General features: G+C 47.1%; 1 non-coding gene across 1 annotated transcript; it reads right to left on the bottom strand.

Moving 5' to 3' along the window:
* Positions 1-7,731: 7,731 nt before the first annotated feature.
* Positions 7,732-7,803, bottom strand: TRNAQ-CUG. Its single transcript has one exon. It is a non-coding gene; the product is annotated as a tRNA-Gln (tRNA).
* Between the last annotated feature and the right edge of the window lie 527 nt (positions 7,804-8,330).

The following is an 8,330-nucleotide window of genomic DNA, read 5'->3' as shown; positions in this document are numbered from 1 at the left end:
TCAGGAACCCGTGTCTCAGAGTGCCGCCGCCCCCCCCCCCCCGCCACGGACACTGAGGCCACAGCGGGGCCACCGGACCAGTGCCGCGTCTCGTCGGGGTCCCCCTCGGGCCTTGGGTAAAACCCGGCGCTGCGCCCACGAAATGCTGCACGGCGAGGGCGTCCCGCCGCGCGTCCTGTCGTTGCACCTACTCGCCTGCACGGTAGAAAACGATGGCAATGTGAAACCGCGTTTCTCACCTCCGTCGTGCGGTGGTGAGAACGCAGTTTCCTGGGTTCAAGCCCGAGGGTGGGCGTCTTTCCTTTTCTTTTCCTCGGATCCTTTCCCGCCCCTCTCAGAAGAATCCCAAGTGTCTGTTCAGGCCAGTAGGGGTCGCAGTTGTCCTAAACTTTGTACTGGAGCGTGGGGCGTCTGTCTGGTCAGTCAACCCTAAACCGCGGGAAATAAGAGATTCTGGCTGGGGATTCTCTGGGCCTCACCTGCTGCCGCCCACAGGGCTCCCCCTTCTTACTCCCTTGGATCTACTCCAACAAGACGCCGTAGGAAAAGAAGACCACTATCTTTTCCTTCTATTCACAGAGTCTTTGAAGTTTTAAAATTTTTGTAGATATAAACAGATTCTCAATTTGTTGGTATGGAATGGCAGAGAGATAGAATCCTGAGAAGAACTAAATATACTTTGTAAAAGTACCATAAAGTTAGAGGAATAAAACTACCCATTTTTAAGAGTTAGTATAAAGCTTCAGTTAGCAAGATATTGTGGGTGAGCAAAGGGATAGACACACAGACCAATGAAACAGAATAGAAGGTCCAGAAATAGGACTACAGAAATATGTCCAATTGATTATTGACAAAAGTGTAAAAGCAATTCAGTGAAGAAAGACTTTTTTCTTTTTAACAAATTGTGTTGGCATAATTGGACATCCGTATGAAGGAAAAAAATCCACCTAAACCATACAGTTTATGGAAAAAAAAAAACTAAAATGGAGAACAGACTAAATGTTTTATAGAAGAAAATCTTCATGGCATGGCATGGGGTTAGGCAGTGTTTTTAGGGATGTCACTCAAAGTGCTATCCAGAAAACAGAAAAGAAATCAATAAATTGTACATCACTGAAATTAAAAATGTTTAAAAAAAAAAAAAACAGCTAAGAGGGGCGCCTGGGTGGCTCAGTGGGTTAAAGCCTCTGCCTTTGGCTCAGGTCATGATCCCAGGGTCTTGGGATCGAGCCCTGCATCGGGCTCTCTGCTCAGCGGGGAGCCTGCTTCCCTCTCTCTCTCTCTTCCTGCCTCTCTGCCTTCTTGTGATCTCTGTCAAATAAATAAATAAAATCTTTTTTAAAAAATAAAAAAAACAGCTAAAAGAATGAAAAGTTACAGATTGAGAGAAAAAAATTAAATCACAAATAGGACAAAAGGCTGGTGACAAGAATATATAAAGAAATCTTAAATTAACAATAAGGAAACAAACAATAATGGAAAAGTAGGCAAAAGACATGAACAGATTTCTCTAGAGGATACAAGTATATGAACATCATTAAGCATCAGGGAAATGCAAATTGAAACCAAAATGAAATACCATTACACATCTACTAGAATGACAGTACCAAGTGTCTGGGATAAGGAGTAACTAGAATTCTCTTAACACTGCTGGTGAGAATACACAATGGTATAAGCACTCTGGAAAAGATTTGGTAGTTTCTCATAAAGTTAAGCATGCAAGTAGTATATGATCTAGCAAACTTGGGTTGCCAGGAATCTGCCTCAAAGAAATAAAAACTAATGTTCACACAAAAATCTCTACAGGAATATTCATAGCTGCTATATTTGTAAGAGCAGAAGTTACAATCATCCAATGTGGTTCAAAGGGTTACCTGATAGACAAAACAGTGGCATACCCACTGGATGGAATATTCTGCAGCAAACAGGAACTGTTGATCTACAAAACAAATCCCAACTCCACCTTGCTGAGTAAAAGAAGCCAGTTTGAAAAGACTACATACTATATGCTTCCATTCTTATGACATTTTCAGGAAAAAAAAAACAGAGAGATAGATATATCTATAGATCTCTATCTATATATCCCACAAATTGATAGAGATATATATAGTGATGGACAGATCAGTGATTGTAAGGGCTTTACCTTTGCCTTGAGTTGTAACAGTAACAAGATAGCACAAAGAAAGTTTTTGGTGAGATGAAACTGTATGTATTGTAATTATGGTGGTGACTACACAAATCCACATATACATTAAAATTTATGGAGAATTTGTACCAACAAAAAAAGGTCTGTTTCACTGTGATAATTAAGACATCAGCAGAAGTCATACACTACAAACTAAATAAGTTAGATGTGAAAAGTTGGAATTTTTGTCTTCTACCTAAGGGTAGCAAGAATTCCCTTTCCAAGACAAAGCTGGGTGCTTTTCTTCAGAGTCTTACCCATCAATGAAAGTGAGTGGTTCCCGGTGCAGGCTCTTTCCTCCCTCAAAGCGGATCTGGCCCTTTGCTGTCTTCGCCTCCACTCTCCGGGCAGGGGCGGGGTTGAGGATGGGGACTCTGGGCGCCTCAGACCTCGCCTCTGGGCGACTTTTTGGCCTTTCCCCAAGTTAGGCAGGTCTCTCTCTGCTCCCTGTCGGGAGCTGAGGCTGGGAGCTCCGCCACGTGGGACCTCGAGAGTCTGATTCAGCTGTTCGCAGTCTCCAGTTTCATTGCGAGAAATCGCTCATTGAGGGAAATCGCACCCTGTCGCCAGTTTTACTGGGATGGGAGGTTGTTTAAAGAGGAAAAGAGCGAGTATTCAAGCCAGGGTTACTAGGATCGCAAGGCGGAGTACTAACCACTGTACCACCAACGCAGGCCGTCGACAACCTGCTGAGCTGTGGTTGACATCTATTAACCCACCTAAATAGCCTCAGCGTTTTTTAACCAGTTTTGCTTTCAGTGGCTAGAGTTGGTGCCTCTCAGCTTTATTTTCACTCCTCTTCCCTTTGCCCTTTCTTTCTCCTACTCCAGACCGCCCTCACTCCCACCCACTTCCTACTGCTCTTCAGCTCCCCTCATCACCTTTCTCCCTGCACCCACCCGCGTCCCCTAGGCTGAGGCCGCAGCATCGCCGTGGGTGGGGGGCTCAGAGACGTTCTGGGTGGTGTCCTCTAAAGGTTTCCATGATCAGGACCTTCACCTGGTTCTAAATCAGCTTCTGGTATAAGATATTAAAGAATGGCCAACTTTGACTTCTTCCCATACAGGGGATTCTCTAGAACTAAAATTAATCGTCCAAGGTGAAATTCCTGGTGCCTCTCCTGTCCCCTTCAGGCCCCTGCGGCGCAATGGACTCCTTCACGGGGCATTTATTGGGTGCCTAAGTGTCAGGCAATATTGTAAGAGAGGGGGCTGCATAGTGAGCAAACCCAAGTCCCTGCCCCCATGGAGTCCCCATCTAGTGGCCTCCAGGAGTTGGGGTGGTGGAGGAACAGCTGATTCTGGTTCTTCGCGCCCTCACCCTCTCTGCCCCCCACCCTCCCGCGATCTAGGGGGACTTGCGAAGAAGAGCAGGACAGGTGAAGTGGAGCAAAGACCTGGACAATGGATGACTTCCAACCAAGAGGCTGTGGTTGTCACAGGGCACCTGATGTTTGATCCTGGGAGTTCACTCCCTGGGCTCCAAGTCATCGCCCAAATTTAGGTAATCACAGGACTCTTGACCTCAATGCCTCCTGCACCCTCAGGCTTCTGGAGCAGGGAGGGTGGTTAGGCCAAACAGAAGAGTTGAGGGTGCCCTAGCTTGGACACAAAAATCACTTCTCTGTACCTCTGTACATTGAGACGATTATGGATAATATACTTTCCCCCAGTTTTACTGAGATTGAAATGAGATACAGCACTTTAAAAGTTTAAGATATACAGCATAATGACTTGACTTACTTATATTGTGAAATGATTACAAGCTGGGTGAACATCCATCCTCTCATATAGATAAAAATGTTTTTAAATGTATTTTTTCCTTTTGATAAGAACTCATAACAACTACTTAACACCTTTCAAATATACTATATAGCAAGGTTAACCATAGTCGTCAGGTTGTGCATTCTTGTCAGACTTTGACCAGGAACACGAAACCATAATGTATATAGTATAACTGACCACCAGCCAATGAGTGACTACAAGGAGTGTCTCTGTGGTGCAGTTGGTTAGTGTGCTGGACTATTAACTGGAAGGTTGGTGGTTCAATCCCACTCAGGGATGCTTGGGTTTCTGGAGAATGTGGCTTTCCAACCTTTTCTCTTTCTCTTTAGGATACCAAATTTATGCTTTCTATTTCCCAGGTACCACTAACAATGAGTCTCCCCTTTGAGGAAAATGTTTTGGAGCTCCAGAGCACATACAATCTACAACCGCCCTTACATCTTCCCCTACTTTTCCAGAGCCTGGTTTACAGCTTAACGTATTTGGAACATTATAAATCCCTAAAACGGAGAACAAGAGAATCTGGCTCATATCCACTGGTGAAGGCACAGGCCCTGGGAGGGAAACTTAATCAGTCCAAAAAAGTTATGTGACTCTTCTGTGCTTCCACTTTTACATGTAAGATGAGCGAAATGGAGTATTTTGCTTGTCCAGAGTCTTAATGAGATGTGTGGGGAAAGCACGTAGCCAATGACTCTCATAGGCAAATGTTCAAAGCACATTAGCTCTTACCAGCGCCATTGCCATCAGCATTTTCATTACCTGCTTTGTTCTTTTTAGTTAGGATCCTTCTTGATATAAATAAGTCATTATTCAAACAGTCTCTCTAATTGATGGTCATGCAATTGACTCCAATATTGATTATCACACATACTACTGCAGGGAACACATGTATACAAATATGCATTATCATGCCTCTCCTTCTCTCCAGAGTCCTGAACATGGAATTGTCAATCAAAGTTTGTGACTGCCTGCCTAACTACCCTGAAAAGAAAATGTAGGTCATAGTCCCCACATTTTATGAAAATATTCTTTTCTCCAATGTTTTGCCAAAATTGGATAGTGCTTACCTGCCATTTCATTTGAACCTATGTTTGCTCACAGTTTTATAGACCTACAGTGGGAAAATGTTCTGTGCAAAACATCAAACCCAGAATTCCTCCATGAAGAGTCAATAATATGGCTACATAAAAATTCATATTAGAGATACAAACAATAAACTTTAAATTTACACATATGTTCATATATGGCAAAGGAATTATTTTGTATTTGGGACAAATTTTTATCAAAGTTATGTATACTCATAAGTTTTTTTCGAAAACAGCAACCCCCCTTCACTATTCCTTGATTTTCAAATTGTAGATATTATCTCTCACATACCCCTCTATTATCACCCCCACACCAAACATGTCTCCTCTTGCTTTATTTTCCAAAATATCTGTATCATAATTTTATCGGTCAACTATTATATTAACTATGTAAGCTCTATATTTATAGTTGGGCCACATAGGATACAAATAGGAGGAACAAAGACCAGTGTTTTCACAGACTCTTTTTTTCAAGTGGATAAATCTGAGATTTATTTACTCTTTGGTCACCCCCCCCCCATTTTCATATTTCAGGGAATTTTCATATTCCAGTCACTGGAGGTGATTGGTTGAGCTTAGGTCCATGTCCTCTCTTTGAGCAAATGAGGGCAGAGCACCTTCATGAACAATACAAGGAAGACATTATCCAAGAAAGGAGCAACAATTCCAAAAATGAAGAAAAATGCTGGAGTGCTGGGTGGGCAACAAGAAGGACAAGAAGAAAACTCTATCACTCTGCAATGGATGTGTGGAGTAGAGTATGGATCCAGGGTGAAGGGAAAGGAGTTCTGAGAGATGTAGGCCTTGGATATGCTTCTATGGGTTGAAACCATACACATATGTGGGACTGCAGAGGGGCTGGGAGTGAAGGAGCATCTGCCCTCCTACCCTGGAGGAGTGAGAGGCTGTCTTGATGACAAGAGAGACACTGGGCTTGAGCCAGAGCAGTTCAGGTGGGAAAATAAAGAAAGGGCAACTTCTCCTTGAAGCAATGTCTGAGGCTCAGGTCTTGGTAGGGAGTGAGGCTCTAGGTGGCCAGGTAAGGGTACCCAAACCTATGCATCAATGCAGTTCCATTAAAAGGATCGCTCCAGTACAGAAGGTGGAGGTCAGAAAGGAATGTCTGCAATGCTTTGGAGAAAGCCTATTGCTTCACCCTGACTGGTCCCCTTGCTCAGTCCGCTGGCCAGACCCCCAGACTCCACGCTCTTGGAGGGGCATAGCCTGCTCAGCCAGCACATGTCCAGCAAAGAACTAGTCCTTGGCCATCTTCATGGTCTTGGGCGCCTCGACCCTCTCCAAGCCTGTCCTGCCGGCAGTTGTCTTGCAAGGGGAGAGAAGGGAGGGAAAGTCTACTTGCCGGTTAACGTCAGGGAATTCAGTAAGGTCCTAACTTGGTTCCCAGTAAGTTGCAGGTCTATCTACCTTCCTACTCCGACTTCCACAATTAATGAAAAGAGCAAGGACAACGCCAGCTTTCGTGCTTTCCAGGTAAAGCCAAAGTTCTCGAGGAATCAACGAGATTCAACCCAAAGGCGGTAGCGCTGCGGAATGAGCCAGCAGCCTCAAGGGAATCCGCAGGTCAACAGCCCGGCTCCCCATCCTCGGATCCCGCCCCTTCTCCTTCCTATCTCTTTTCCTCCTCCTGTCTCTGCTTTTCCGTTTCTCCCCTCCAGCCTTAGGGCTCTCACTCCTTTGCTTTTCAGACCCTCAAAGCAAGCCGTTGGAGAACAATTGTATTTTACATTCCTTTGTAAACGGGCGGAAGTTCCAGAACTAGGAGAGATGTGGCAGTGGACATTTTCACTAGCTATGAGGTCCTTCAGAACTTGTGACCACATTTTTCTACCGAGCGGAGAAGAGAACGAGCGTGTTTCCATCCGGTCCAGTCGTAAGGAGTCTTCTCCGTGGAACAGAGTCGCCCCAGAAGCGAGGGGAACCCTACGGGTCAGGACTCGGAGCTCCCCTGGCTCGTGTTACCTTCGCCCCTGGAGGAGCCCCAAGGCAGCAGGTGAGGCCCAGAGAATCCCCAGCCAGAATCTCTTATTTCCCGTGGTTTAGGGTTGACTGACCAGACAGACGCCCCACGCTCCAGTACAAAGTTTAGGACAACTGCGACCCCTACTGGCCTGAACAGACACTCGGGATTCTTCTGAGAGGGGCGGGAAAGGATCCGAGGAAAAGAAAAGGAAAGACGCCCAACCTTGGGCTGGAACCCAGGACCCTAGAAACTGCATTCTCTCTTCCGCAGCGCGGAGGTAAACAACGCAGTTTCACATTGCCATCGTTTTCTACCGTGCAGGCGAGTGGGTGCAACGACAGGTTTCCCTTGCCGTGCAGCCGCCGGGTTTTACCCGAGGCCCGAGGGGTCCCCAACGAGAGGTGGCACTGGCCCGGTGCCCCCTCTGTGGCCGCAGTGTCTGTGGCGCGGGGCAGCGGACGGCACTCTGAAACGCGGGTTTCCGGGTCCCTGGTTCCTGAGGAAGAGACTGAGGAGCGCGCAGGGCGTGGCTGCGAAGGGCGCACCTGAGGGGGTCGTGGGGAGAAGCACGGCGCTACGTCCCCGGAGGTTCCCTCCCGGGATGGGGGCGGGGACATCGGGAGGGAAAGCACATGCGACTCGCTGGGTATCGGAGAGGAAAGTAAAAGGTGACGGTGGCTCGGCCTGAAGGGCAGGTTCCACCGAGACTTGAACTCGGATCGCTGGATTCAGAGTCCAGAGTGCTCACCATTACACCATGGAACCGCCGGGGGCCCAGCGCGCTGACTCTCGGAGGTGAGTGCCGGCAGCATCTCCTCCCGCCGGCGTTCCGGGGACGTGCCTCCTGCCGGGTTCTTCTTCCCCCGCCTCAGGGGTCGGAGCTGGGCTCCTGGACCCGCGAGGAGTCTCCGGGCTCACGTTCTCCCTGCCGCTCCGGGGGCTTGCCTGTCGGGATCGAGATCAAGTTCGTTTGGGGGTTAGCGACAGGGACGGGCTTTTTATGCCTCCCCCAGGTGCACCTGCTTTGCCTGGATCACTAGTTTCCTGCCCTGCGGTAAGATAAAAAGAAAAAAGAAAGAAAAGAAACACGCACACAAAACAAACAAACAATAACAAGTGTTCCTTTCTTTCCCTTTGCACATGTCCTCTTCCCACTGTCCGGAAGCTCCGGTGATCCACAGAAAGGGACCAGGGACTTGCCGAGATTCTAGTCCCTCCCGTTCCATTCCTGATCCTATTTCCTTCCCGTCATTCTTGCTGTCTTCCTCACCACCCATTTTCTCTAGCTGCGC

The sequence above is a fragment of the Enhydra lutris genome, unplaced genomic scaffold (genome assembly GCF_002288905.1).
Source record: "Enhydra lutris kenyoni isolate GAN:26980312 unplaced genomic scaffold, ASM228890v2 scaffoldscaffold88, whole genome shotgun sequence".
In the NCBI taxonomy this organism is placed as follows: domain Eukaryota; kingdom Metazoa; phylum Chordata; class Mammalia; order Carnivora; family Mustelidae; genus Enhydra; species Enhydra lutris.
This window is presented reverse-complemented; position numbering and strand designations above follow the sequence as displayed.